This window comes from Mytilus galloprovincialis, chromosome 5 (assembly GCF_965363235.1).
Source record: "Mytilus galloprovincialis chromosome 5, xbMytGall1.hap1.1, whole genome shotgun sequence".
NCBI lineage: Eukaryota > Metazoa > Mollusca > Bivalvia > Mytilida > Mytilidae > Mytilus > Mytilus galloprovincialis.
Genome location: NC_134842.1, coordinates 58,726,333 through 58,741,722, shown reverse-complemented (window position 1 = coordinate 58,741,722; position 15,390 = coordinate 58,726,333).

Here is a 15,390-nt window from a genome sequence, read left to right as displayed (position 1 = left end):
GCATAACATATCGTACCGAAACATTAAACTGTTACATGTATTTACATAAATGTTTTAATTCACCTGTGTTGAAAGAAATTCTCCACAGACATTAGTGTGTACTTTTGAAACTTTTGCCTCTTTTAATCAATTACATGTGTTCCTTTTTTATTCAAGCTGTAATCTTTTCAAAAGGACTCAAAATTTCAAAAGCATCTTCCTAGAATCGGTATTCATACACTAGTACTGCATTATCTTGGAGCAGAACATTTGCGAAAGGAGATCACGTCCTGTTTGATGCCGACGCCTTAAGGAAAGTATTGCTGTAGCAAACTTGCCAAAAATGTTTTGTTTATGGCAGCCTTTTTCAACGCAACAGCAAGCAAACGTGCTAGCAATAATCGTTTCCAATATATAAGAAAAAATTGGGACCTTTAGAAATATTAATGTCTACAGCACAGGCACTTGTCTCAGAAATTTGTTTTCTTTCTGAGACAAGTGGATGTAGTCTACAGGGGCGGATCCAGCCATTTAAAAAGGGGGTTCAAACTCGGGATAAATGGGATGTGGCGGCTACAACCATATTTCTCTATTCAAAAGCACTGATCGTCAGCATATACGGGGTTTTAACACCTGGACCCCCACCCATATTACCCCTGGTCTACAAATAATATATATATATATATATATATATATAATATGTTCAACGAATTGTATGCAAGTCTTTCTCCAAAGTACATCAGTAACAAAAACAAGAAACGACGACATGACATTTTTTTCATTTGTCTCATTATTTTAAGTCATACCATTCTCCTACAATTGTCTTTCAGCTCCATCCGACAAAATTATCTTCAGACGGATTTTTGCTGTTCTGTGCTACTATTATAATCCCAATACCTTCAGAAGTTCTACGTATTTGCTTCTCAAACAATTGCTTTTCTCCAGTGAGGATCCCAGCATTGTATTAGTTACTAGTATATGCATTTATTCAATCAGAATGAAATGATCAATTGAAAAAAACCTTGTACATGTAAGTTAAGCGTAATTGTGTAGTAGCACGGTTTAAAGTCATAATAAACGAGTGACCGGTGAAAAATAATGTTATTCCAATTCTTGAACCAATGCATACAAACATCATAAACTTAGTCTTCTGTGCACCATTTTATCAATTTTTTTTTTCGCATAAATTTCGTATAATCGTCAGTTTTTTCTTCAATCGGTCAGTGTTGTTGTGAAAATATGGCAGGAAAGTTCGTGTTTTGAAGCCGGAGTTTAACGATTGTCACCTGTTTGTCAACAATCAACAAAAAAGTATGAATATTGAGCACGTGTTTAACATGTACAATCAGATAATAGATCCATGCGTATTGCGATCACCGGATTTTTACGAGATGGGTCACACAAAGGTCACTGCATACGGAAAATATGTCGGGGAATTGAAGGAACAATTAAAATAAAGTAAACTTCTTCTATAGTGCCTAACAAGATTTTGTGAGGTAGACGAACTTGACGTTAAAACGATCGTATTGACTTTTTGGGTCCCAAAATAGGTAGATCGGACATATTTTGACTTTATTTAATCACTTCTTTAGTTTGGGATTTATTGTAATTAGTATGTTCCTATGAGACTGAAAAATTATATTTTTTTGTAAGATAAATAATATGTTTACCTGGCGTAGCCGTGCGTAAAATGTATTTTGGCATGTCTCTTCGAAAAATGACTTGTTGATTGGAATAAAACTTCTTATTTGTAAACTTTTTCTGTTTTTCTCCGAATGTGCCTATTAAAAAATAATCTATCTACTGTGTATTTGGAGAAAATTGTGAAAATAGGAGAATTGGCAATTCTTACCTTCCGTACCTATACTTTCATTGATAAAACATAACATGGACTCATCCAGTGTCCAGTTTGAAGGTCATTTTAGTTACTGTCACATTCATGCACGTTCTGATTTAATCAATAGTCATGTTTGAAAAGCATAAACAGTTTGAAGGTAAACTAGTAATAATTTAATCCAATCAAATTACGTAATTTTCAATAACAATGACCGGTCCACATCAAAATAAGTAATAGGGGTAAACTGGGTAGGGAGAAATGTAAGATATTCATAGTTATTTTTTTGCAATAACGAATAAAAATTTGTCAACCCAAAGTTTGGCTATCATTACATAAACATGTCGTTTTGTGTTGGTACAGTTTTCGGAACTATCATGTATGTATTTAAGGCAATACAAAGTTTGGGCTTCAAAAGTCAACATAATTATTGACTTTATACAGAAAATTCGTCCTTTTAAAACACAAAATGTTTCACAAACAATACGTGACTACAAAGTAAATTCATTTCTCAAAACGCTGCAAAAATGATCATTACGATTGGTATAGAAGTATTGTCAAAAAGTGCGTTGAAATAAACAGTGGTATAGCAAACATCGGATTCCCTCACAAAATCTTGTTAGGCACTATAAATATGAACAAATTAAAGAATTTTCTTCAAATAAAAGTATATTTACATACGTTTTATAATGTGCACACACTGAAATGTCTCGCCTTCTTTACTAATCATTGATATTATGTTGATTGTCCTAAATATAAAGCTTTATTACAACTGACACTTGTACGACTTTGCCCCCAGCTATAGAAAAACAGTACATTAACGGGTGTTACACGGACTCTTTTTAAGATGATACACGGACTCTTTTTAGTTGTTACACGGACACTTTTTATGAATAGAATCACTCGTGCGTGATCAGTGAGTTCATGGGCACTTTAACTTTTCACGGTGCATTACATTTGCGCGCAAAAATCATTACGTTTGCGCGCAGCTTTTGATTACAATTGCGCGCATTTTTTTGACAGGTAAACTCAGATACAATACAGGTAATAATACTTTAATATTTATTTATAATTTGTTCAACGATGAGGTGGAAGTGGGATTTCGAGTAAGATAAGTCCGTTTTATTTTGCACTAGCACTAAATCCTAGAAATCTATACAGATAAAATTGTTAAAATGCTAAAATATAGCAGGTAAAGGTATTGATAAATTCACTACTTTACATGTTGTTACGTGCCGAAACTCCATGTTTGTGCCTTGGTGTAACTTAAATTATTTACTAATTTTAAAAACGATAAACTATTTGCCATTGGACGTTAAGCAACCAACAATCAATCAATCAATAAAAACGATAAACTATTCATTGAAACACTTTTTATTCTGAAACATTCGCAATGAAGTTACATGTATGAATTAAGAAATATTTTCAAAATTAATAATTGATAGTCATGTTTATTATGAAAATAAAAAAAATATATAGTCAATTGTAATTTAATTTAAATTTTTACCTGAATTTACCTGTAACATGAATGCGTGCAAATGTAATCAAAAGCTGCGCGCAAACGTAAAACATTTTAATCCCCAAATGTGCGCAAACGTAGTGCGCCCAACTTTCAATTAGATTTGAATTTTTTGGTTCACCGACATATTTTCGGTCTTTTTTTTAAATAAAATATTTACGTTAGCATCCATATTTTTATCAAACAATTAAAAATACTATTCATATCAGTACACTAAGGGATTATTAGCCATTTAACTTTAAAAAAGCGGGGGTATGATTTTCTCCTAAAAAAACATATTTTGATCCCAAATTTTATGAGAAAAAATTTACTGTGGTCAAGCAGATGACAAATTAATGTTCTGCATGATTCATGAGTTTCCGAATACCGTATATAATAGTGCTAATTTAAAGGAAAAAAATATTTGGGCGATGGCGTTGAAAAACTAAATTATTTTCATACTTAGAAAAGAACATCCCCCCTCCCTTTTCATGAAGCAAAATAATAGGTCAATTAATGTATTTTCTTCAATATATGGACATGAATAGTATCTTTTGGCACAACTTTTTGGAATTTTGGATCCTCAATGCTCTTCAACTTTGTAATTGTTTGGCTTTATAAAAAATTTGATATGAGCGTCACTGATGAGTCTTATGTAGACGAAACGCGCGTCTGGCGTACTAAATTATAATCCTGGTACCTTTGATAACTATTTACACCACTGGGTCGATGCCACTGCTGGTGGACGTTTCGTCCCCGAGGGTATCACCAGCCCAGTAGTCAACACTTCGGTGTTGACATGAATATCAATAATGTGGTCATTTTTTTTTTTATAAATTTCCTGTTAACAAAAGTTTAAATTTTTCGAAAAACTAAGGATTTTCTTATTCCAGGCATAGATTTCCATAGCCGTATTTGGCACAACTTTTTGGAATTTTGGATCCTCAATGCTCTTCAACTTTGTAATTGTTTGGCTTTATAAATATTTTGATATGAGCGTGACTGATGAGTCTTATGTAGACGAAACGCGCGTCTGGCGTACTAAATTATAATCCTGGTACCTTTGATAACTATTTACACCACTGGGTCGATGCCAATGCTGGTGGACGTTTCGTCCCCGAGGGTATCACCAGCCCAGTAGTCAACACTTCGGTGTTGACATGAATATCAATAATGTGGTCATTTTTTTTTTATATAAATTTCCTGTTCACAAAAGTTTAAATTTTTCGAAAAACTAAGGATTTTCTTATTCCAGGCATAGATTTCCATAGCCGTATTTGGCACAACTTTTGGGAATTTTGGTTCCTCAATGCTCTTCAACTTTGTAATTGTTTGGCTTTATAAATATTTTGATATGAGCGTGACTGATGAGTCTTATGTAGACGAAACGCGCGTCTGGCGTACTAAATTATAATCCTGGTACCTTTGATAACTATTTACACCACTGGGTCGATGCCACTGCTGGTGGACGTTTCGTCCCCGAGGGTATCACCAGCTCAGTAGTCAACACTTCGGTGTTGACATGAATATCAATAATGTGGTCATTTTTTTTTATAAATTTCGTGTTAACAAAAGTTTAAATTTTTCGAAAAACTAAGGATTTTCTTATTCCAGGCATAGATTTCCATATCCGTATTTGGCACAACTTTTGGGAATTTTGGATCCTCAATGCTCTTCAACTTTGTAATTGTTTGGCTTTATAAATATTTTGATATGAGCGTGACTGATGAGTCTTATGTAGACGAAACGCGCGTCTGGCGTACTAAATTATAATCCTGGTACCTTTGATAACTATTTACACCACTGGGTCGATGCCACTGCTGGTGGACGTTTCGTCCCCGAGGGTATCACCAGCTCAGTAGTCAACACTTCGGTGTTGACATGAATATCAATAATGTGGTCATTTTTTTTTATAAATTTCCTGTTAACAAAAGTTTAAATTTTTCGAAAAACTAAGGATTTTCTTATTCCAGGCATAGATTTCCATAGCCGTATTTGGCACAACTTTTGGGAATTTTGGATCCTCAATGCTCTTCAACTTTGTAATTGTTTGGCTTTATAAATATTTTGATATGAGCGTCACTGATGAGTCTTATGTAGACGAAACGCGCGTCTGGCGTACTAAATTATAATCCTGGTACCTTTGATAACTATTGGATATGGCTGAAAGTAAAGAAATGATGATACCGACATTTATATTTCAATAAAAAAAGACAGGAGATATGTAAATAAAAATCAAATCTCATCAAAAGATAGGCTAGGATGAAATTTGAAAAAAAAGGCAGGACAGGATTTTGAGTTAAAAAAAAAAAGGCAGGATGACAATTGTTGTAAAAAAGTCAGGATAAGCTAGGGGAAAAAAGGCAGGACCGAATAGACTGAAAAATAAAAAGGCAGGACAGAGATTACAAATAAAAAAAGGCAGGACACAAGTTTTCATCCTTTCCTCATATATGTGTTATACGATACGTCGATTCGGATACGCCAGCAAATACTTGATTAATGCAAATGCTCTATTAAAAAGTATTCGTGTAATACATGTCCAAATAAGCAGCAAATTTTGAAGAAAATCATTCAACTTATGTCATCAATTTTGGACGGTAAGCTGCGATTGGATCATATAGTAACACGTGTTTAATCCCGATCAACACAAGCATGTATTTAAATAAAATCAAAGTATACGCCTAAATATCTAAAAACAAGACAAAATCCATTTTTTTTTCTTTACATTTCATTCATTAATGAAGTAGGAAATTCATTCTTTTGAAACATTTATATTGTTTTTGAATTTATATATAAATTGAATTCATATATATATATATATATATATATCAGGGACGGATCCAGCCATTTTAAAAAGGGGGTTCCCAACCAAGGACCAAAAAGGGGGGGGTGTGTTCTAACTATATGTCCCCATTCAAATGCATTGATCGTCCAAAAGAGGGAGGTTCCAACCACGGGACCCCCTGGATCTGCCACTGAATATTGAATTCATGTTTTTTGCAGCAAACGTGGGATTTTTGGGATTTTTTTAAGATGGGGAATGGGGGATGGAATAGCACATCCTGCATTTGTTCATCAAAATAAAGATCAAGCCTGTTTATTTTCAATTAACTTAGCCCCCCTCCCCCTTTCCGTTTCCCCATTAAAAATAAAACGTTAGCTTACTTACCATTAAAATATTTCTTAAATGTATTAATTTTTTACGAAGTTGCATTTTGAAAAGTATCAAATGTGTACAACATTCATCTTTTACTTGAAAAGGTTCTTCTTTATCAAATTTATAAAATCTTTATAAAAATAATAAATTCCTGATTTTTTTTCTAGAAAAAATCTTTCGGTTGAAGGGAAAAGAAAAAAAATATGTTTAAACTATACTTACATTTACTGCTTTATGGCCATTTAAGTTTCTCAAATGTTCAGTCTTGAGAAATGTACTGCTACTTTCTTGAAACGTCGTACAAGTCAGATACAAAACAAAAGTAACAAAAAAACAGGCCGGAAACAACCTGCCGTATAGTTTTTCTGCACTTGTAGTCAGGTCAAGGTCCTCGGCTATCGCCTCGGACCTTGACCTGACTACTCGTGCAGAAAAACTATCCGGTAACGGTTGTTATACCGGCCTGTTTCTTTGTTACCTTTGTATAGTATCTAATACATAAACTTAACATTAACCAATAAACCATGAACTGTGGTTAAGGTCAGATGAACCATGCCAGGAAGGCATGTTTAGCTAACAAATCTTCCATACAACAAATATAGTTGACCTATTGATTATAGATTAAGAAAAACAGATCAAAACACAACCAGATGCTCCGCAGGGCGCAGCTTTATACGACCGCAGAGGTAGGACCCTGAACAGTTGGGGCAAGTATGGACACAACAGTTAAGCTTGATACAGCTCTGAATTTGAATTGTGATTAAAGAGTTGACACAACATAGATTTCTGACACAGAATGAATGTGGTCGAAGAACTTAAACTTTAAAAAATTTAAATTGGACATTTACCTATTATGGTCCAATATCCAAAATCTAAATACATGGTAAGCATATCATAGAACCCCAAGAATTCAATGTTTGATGAAATAGAATAATGTTCAATTTTATACCCTTTAGACCTCAATGTGGACCAATTTGATAACCGGTCCTAAATATTAAAAATCTAAATACATGGTTAGATTCAGCATATTGAAGAACACCATATATTGAATTTTTGTTGAAATCAAACAAAGTTTAATTTTGGACCCCGATTTGGACCAACTTGAAAACTGGGCCCATAATAAAAAAACTAAGTACATGTTTAGATTCAGCATATCAAAGAACCCAAAGAATTCAATTTTTGTTAAAATCAAACGAAGTTTAATTTTGGACCCTTTGGACCTTAATGTAGACCAATTTGAAAACAGGACCAACCAGATGCTCCGCAGGGCGCAGTTTTATACGACCGCAGAGGTTGAACCCTGAACGGTTGGGGCAAGTATGGACACAACATTCAAGCTGGATTCAGCTTTAAATTTGGATTGTGATTAAATAGTTGACACAGCATAGGTTTCTGACACAGAATGAATGTGGTCTAATGAACTTAAAATATTTTTTTTTTGCCTTTGAGCAATTCACTATGCTGTTGAATATTAATCCTCTCAAAAAAATGTTTGGAGAAATTTTCTTTTTATTTATGAAATCTGAAATGAGAAAAATTTACCCCCCCCCCCCTTTTCACATCCCCCTTTCCCTTTTTCCAAAACTGATCTCAATTCAAATTTCTAATGGAGTTTGCAACAATAACTACTCATTTAAATACATCATAAAATATTAAAATGTAAAATAAAGTGCTTGTTATCACTGAATGGTAAAGGTTGTCTTAATTTATCAGTTGGTAGTAAAAGTGAATATACATTGTATATTGTATAAAACAATGATTTAAGTTGATTCAACTACTATTCTGGACAAAGAAAGATAACTCCAATTGAAAATTTCTTGCTATTGCACAATATTGTGCAATTAGATATTTCTTGCTATTGTGCAATACTGTGCAATTGAAAATATTTGCTATTGCACAATACTGTGCAATTGAAGATTTCTTGCTATTGCGCAATACTGTGCAATTGAAAATTTCTTGCTATTGCACAATACTGTGCACTTGAAGATTTCTTGCTATTGCTGAATACTGTGCAATTGAAAATTTCTTACTATTGCACAATACTTAATATAATAATTTTGGATCCTGATTTGAACCAACTTGAAAACTGGGCCCATAATCAAAAATCTAAGTACATGTTTAGATTCAGCATATCAAAAAAGCCCAAGAATTCAATTTTTGTTAAAATCAAACTTGGTTTAATTTTGGACCCTTTGGACTTTAATGTAGACCAATTTGAAAACGGGACCAAAAATTAAGAATCTACATACACGGTTAGATTTGGCATATCAAAGAACCCCAATTATTCAATTTTTTGGTGAAATCAAACAAAGTTTAATTTTGGACCCCGATTTGGACCAACTTGAAAACTGGGCCAATAATCAAAAATCTAAGTACATTTTTAGATTCAGCATATCACAGAACCCCAAGGATTCAATTTTTATTAAAATCAATCTAAGTTTAATTTTGGACCCTTTGGACCTTAATGTAGACCAATTTGAAAACGGTACCAAAAATTAAGAATCTACATACACAGTTAGATTCGGCATATCAAAGAACCCCAATTATTCAATTTTTGATGAAATCAAACAAAGTTCAATTTTGGACCCTTTATTCCTAAACTGTTTGGACCAAAACTCCCAAAATCAAACCCAACCTTCCTTTTATGGTCATAAACCTTGTGTTTAAATTTCATAGATTTCTATTTACTTATACCAAAGTTATTGTGCGAAAACCAAGAATAATGCTTATTTGGGCCCCTTTTGGCCCCTAATTCCTAAACTGTTGGGACCTCAACTCCCAAAATCAATCCCAACCTTCCTTTTGTGGTCATAAACCTTGTGTTAAAATTTCATAGATTTCTATTTACTTAAACTAAAGTTATTGTGCGAAAACCAAGAATAATGCTTATTTGGGCCCTTTTTTGGCCCCTAATTCCTAAACTGTTGGAACCAAAACTCCCAAAATCAATCCCAACCTTCCTTTTGTGGTCATAAACCTTGTGTCAAAATTTCATAGATTTCTATTTACTTAAACTAAAGTTATAGTGCGAAAACCAAGAAAATGCTTATTTGGGCCCTTTTTGGCCCCTAATTCCTAAAATGTTGGGACCAAAACTCCCAAAATCAATCCCAACCTTCCTTTTGTGGTCATAAACCTTGTGTTAAAATTTCATAGATTTCTATTCACTTATACTAAAGTTAGGGTGCGAAAACTAAAAGTATTCGGACGACGACGAAGCCAACGGGATACCAATATACGACCAAAAAAATTTCAATTTTTGCGGTTGTATAAAAATTAAGAATCTAAATACACGGTTAGATTCCACAGTGTGGGAACGGAACTGTACGGTTTTCTAACAGTTTGGTCATTCGGGAGACTGTCAAGCGGGGCTCCGACATTTGCAAAATAACAAGTTGCTTGATGGAAACTTTGGTGAACTCTTATATGCTACTATAAAACGTTTCTGTTTCAAGTTTTGATAGCTAAAACATTCTTTATGTAAATATGAACCAATAAAATAATAAGAAAGATATGTGCATCCAAACGTTTTCCTTAGAATGGTGGAGCTCCGTGTAAAACAATCAAAATTGTCACACAACAGCGATCACAAATGTCAAAAAAAACATCGAAAAATCAATGTTTGCTACCTGAATTTTCACATGTACCTTTTCTGATATATAGTCTTACCTGTCTGTAAGTTTCAAAGCCATTGTCCCAGTAGAAATCCAAATATATTCATTTTCTCCATGTCGTATATTTTTGTTGACTGTACAATCGCTTGCAAGTTTACTGTAATATCACTCGGAGCCTTCCTGTACAATCACTTGGAGATTTCCTGTAGAATTGCTTGGCCAAATTTATTAAATACATTGCACATTGGTTGTTTCTTGCTGTCCTATTATATTCATCAATGGTATTTGAAGTGAAAAAAAGCACAAAACCAGTCATTTTGACAATTAAGATTCTATCAAGAAACCCTTTTAAGGTGACAATATCAGAGACAAAAACAAAATATGTACAATAGATATAACAACAAAAAAAGAAGGTGTGGTATGATTTCCAAAGAGACAACTCTCCACAAAAGACCAAAATGACACAGAAATTACCAACTATAGGTCACCGTACGGTCGTCAACAATAAAAAAAGCCCATACCGCATAGTCATCTATAATATGCCCCGAAATAACAATGTAAAACGAGAAACCTACGGGTTATTTATGTACAAAAAATGTACGAAAAACAAATATGTAACACATAAACAAACAACCACTGAATGCGTATACAAGACAAAAAGAAAAGAAAAGGACAGTACAAAATATGTTAAGAATATAATCTAAAATAAAAATGAAAATAATCCTCGTACAAAATAAATATATATATGTATATGTTGTGTACAAGTTGTAATGTTGTACAAATTATAATTTGTACAGAACTTTTGTACAAGTTATCAGTGTTTAATGACTTGCTGAATAAAAATGGATGATGCGAGCACACAGTCTTTTGCTTCGCATATTTCTGTCATATTTTCACAACTTCATGATACAGTCTAATACTGAGCATTGATACAATAACATTATAAAACCACACAAAGATTTTGTATGGATATGAATATTGTATAAGGAAAAAAATAAAATTAGAATTTAAACCATTCAGGTATCCTCATTTCCAGTTTGAAGACAAGGAGAATAGCACTAAATGTTAGGTTGAAGTATATTTTTTTGAATTTAAAACATTACACTAGTACATTTTATGAGATAAACCTGTATCACCTGTTGCAAGAAGGTGGGTGTCAAAAAACTTATAACTTGTACAAAAACCCTGTACAAATTATAATTTGTACAAACTTACATCTTGTACACAACATATATACCGAAAGGTGACTAGATGCTCTAGAAGGGTAATTAGCATATTTTGAATTTTACTTAATATATTGTTTACCAGCAATTTAAAAAAAGATAATAAATACATATTTAAACAATACAACAAATAATTTTTCATCAAAGGATCGGGATATTGTAACTTGATAAAGGAATTCGAATGTGGAACATTCATACATTGGTGGTAGCTAACCCCTGATCCAAGAAAAGACACGTATAAGTAAATAAACATGATATTAAAATAAGAAGATGTGGTATAATTTCAAATGAGATGTCTGTTTATTACAAGCTATAGCTACTGGTAGAAAAAGCTCCAGTAAATCAAATTTTATCTAGGATGGGAGAGGACTTGTTATCTAAAAGACAGAGAAAACACAAAATCCTTCAACATGATTTTTTTTTTATATCAATGTCATGATTCAGGAACTTTTCAATATTCCCAACTATAGCATCCGACAAACGAACGAAACAGTTTTGTTTTTTTTTTAGTGAGAACAACATTTTATCAAACCACATTTATATTTTCAATATAGAAATAAGGAGATGTGATATGATTGTCAAAGTTCAAAAAATAAATGGATTTAAGCAATTATAGTCGGCTATAAAAGGTCCCGATATGAAAAATAAGAATCAATACCTTTCGAAGTTAAATGACGGTCTAATTCATAATAAAACAATTTACGAAAAACATATATGACAGACATGAACCAACGACAACCACTGAACTACTTGACTTGGAACAGGTACAAAAAGAAATTGGCAGGGTTAAAAATATTTGTGCGCTCATTTCTACCCAAAACTAGCACAGCACAAGACCAAACTAAAAAAAATCTGCTGAATGATCGGATCATCATTTAATACTATAATTGACGATATCAGACCAGGTGCGGATCCCGCCTTTCTGCAGAAGGGAGGGGGGGGGGGGTGGGGTCCAAACCACGGAACACCCTGAAACGTCCACAAAATAAAAAAAATCGAAAAAAATGGGGTTTCAACCACCAAAACTCCCTCTCCCCGCATACCGGATACGCTAATGACAGGCTGCATCCATTCAAATAAAAGCTTCAAACATCAGTAACACTTTTGAGTGTGTAATTTAGGTTTAACAAAAATTGATAACAATACCAAATAACTAACTGTAAGTTATTAAATCGTAACAGAAAAGGGAGAGAAAAATCATGCCAGACATATATTGTATTGGATTGCAGTAGTTTTTATAAATATTTATGTGACAAAAGTATCATGGAAAACATAAACTGATCATGAATGTGGCAGAAGAGATAGTAGTAAGCATTATATCTACTTAAGAGTTATAATTATAGTCATATGCCACTAGAAACTATTACAGCAAAATGCAATGAGTGTGTAGGTAAAGGTAATACCTTTGACTAGCTTGCTTGTTAGCTGGACCGTGAAGTCATTACTAGGTAAAGTAGGTTACCCTCCTTTCTAAGTAGTCTAGTTGTCAAAACGATGAAAAGAAAAGCTCCAAGCGATTGTACAGGAAGGCTCCGAGTGATATTACAGTAAACTTGCAAGCGATTGTACAGTCAATAAAAATATCCGACATGGAGAAAATGAATATATTTGGATTTTAACTGGGACAATGGCTTTGAAACTTTCAGACAGGTAAGACTATATATCAGAAAAGGTACATGTGAAAGTTCATGTAGCAAACATTGATTTTTCGATGTTTTTTTTGACATTTGTGATCGCTGTTGTGTGACAATTTTGATTGTTTTACACGGAGCTCCACCATTCTAAGGAAAACGTTTGGATGCACATATCTTTCTTATTATTTTATTGGTTCATATTTACATAAAGAATGTTTTAGCTATCAAAACTTGAAACAGAAACGTTTTATAGTAGCATAAGAGTTCATCGAAGTTTCCATCAAGCAACTTGTTATTTTGCAAATGTCGGAGCCCCGCTTGACAGTCTCCCGAATGACCAAACTATTAGAAAACCGTACAGTTCTGTAATTCCCACACTGTTGATTCGGTACATCAAAGAACCCCAATAGTTCAATTTTTGATGAAATCAAACAAAGTTTAGTTTTGGAGCCTTTTGACCCCTAATTCGTTGGGACCAAAACTCCCAAAATCAATCCAAACCTTCCTTTTGTGGTCATAAACCTTGTGTTAAAATTTCATAGATTTCTATTAACTTATACTAAAGTTATTGTGCAAAAACCAAGAAAAATGCTTATTTTTGGACCTGTTTTTGGACCCCAATTCCTAAACTGTTGGGACCAAAACACCCAAAATCAATCTCAACCTTCCTCTTGTGGTCATAAACCATGTGTTAAAATTTCATAGATTTCTGTTTACTTATTCTAAAGTTATTGTGTGAAAACCAAGAAAAATACTTATTTTGGCCCCTAATTCCTAAACTGTTAGGACCAAAACACCCAAAATCAATCCCAACCTTCCTTTTATGGTCATAAACCTTGTGTTTAAATTTCATAGATTTCTATTTACTTTTACTAAAGTTAAAGTGCGAAAACCAAAATGTCTTCGGACGACGACGACGACTACGCCAACATGATATCAATATACAACCACAAAATATTCAATTTTTGCGGTCGTATAAAAACTCAACTATAACCACTGAACCATGAAAATGAGGTCAAGATCAGATGACATCCGCCAGTTGGACATGTATACCTCAGAGTCCTTCCACCAAAACTCAACCCCGTTCACTGATCCATGAAATGAGATCGAGGTAAAGTGACAACTGTCTGATGGGCACGAGGACATGGCAAGGTATGCACATACCAAATATAGTTATCCTTTTACTTATAAGAGAGAATTTAACATTACAAAACTTTTTTTTCAAGTAGTCACTGAACCATGAAAATTAGGTCTAGGACATTGGACACGCGACTGATGGAAACTTCGTAACATGAGGCATCCATAAACAAAGTATGAAGCATCCAGGTCTTCCACCTTTTAAGAAGTTAGCTAACGCCGCTGAAGGATCACTATCCCTATATTGAGCTTTCAAGCTCGACAAAAACTATCCATTGAGTTATAAAACAAGAGGCTCTCAAGAGCCTGAATCGCCTTGATTTTTTTGGTATTTATCTTTCGTTTTAGAGTTTAAGTGTCCAATTTCATCGTAGTTGTTTTTTTGGTTTAATGTATATTAATAAGTGTTAGAAAATGCATTTTTTTTGTCATACTTTCTTCAAAAGCAAAAAAAAGGTGTTTGGTGTGAGATTTTGGATGTGTACGGATTGATATTTACATATTGAATTTATTTTTTATAGGACTGATATTCTTTGCTTTAAACTAGGCTATTATTTATCCATTTTTTTTAAAACTCAACTGGCTTCCACCTTTAAGTAAGATAATATATCAACAATATATCCTTTTTTTTTATTTCTCACAATGGTCTGTGTTCAGATGAAGTATGTTATGCTCTGAGTGTTAGGGTACTTGTCTATCATTATTCAATCTACCTTTGCATGAAACTTTACATGTACAGACGTATACTTTCCACTTTAGCAAGTTCAGTGGCGGATCCAGAACTTTTCATCCAGCCACGTCATGCCATGCTTTAGTGATTCCTTAAAATACCAAGAGGGTGGGGACTTACGGACAACGGTATTTCAAAATATGTCCTGTAAGCAGGCATATAACCAGATGCTCCACAGGGCGCAGCTTTATACGACCGCAGAGGTCGAACCCTGAACATTTGGGGCAAGTATGGACACAACATTCAAGCTGGATTCAGCTCTAAATTTGGATTGTGATTAAATAGTTGACACAGCATAGGTTTCTGACACAGAATGAATGGTCTAATGAACTTGAAATTTTTGTTTTGGCTTTAAGCAATTCACTATGCTGTTGAATATTAATCCTCTCAAAAAAATGTTTGGAGAAATTTTCTTTTTATTTTTGAAATCTGAAATGAGAAAAATTGACCCCCCCCCCCCCCAATTTTTTTTCACATCCCCCTTTCCTTTATTCCAAAACCAATCTCAATTCAAATTTCTAATGGAGTTTGCAACAATAACTACTCATTTAAATACATCATAAAATATTAAAATTGAAAAT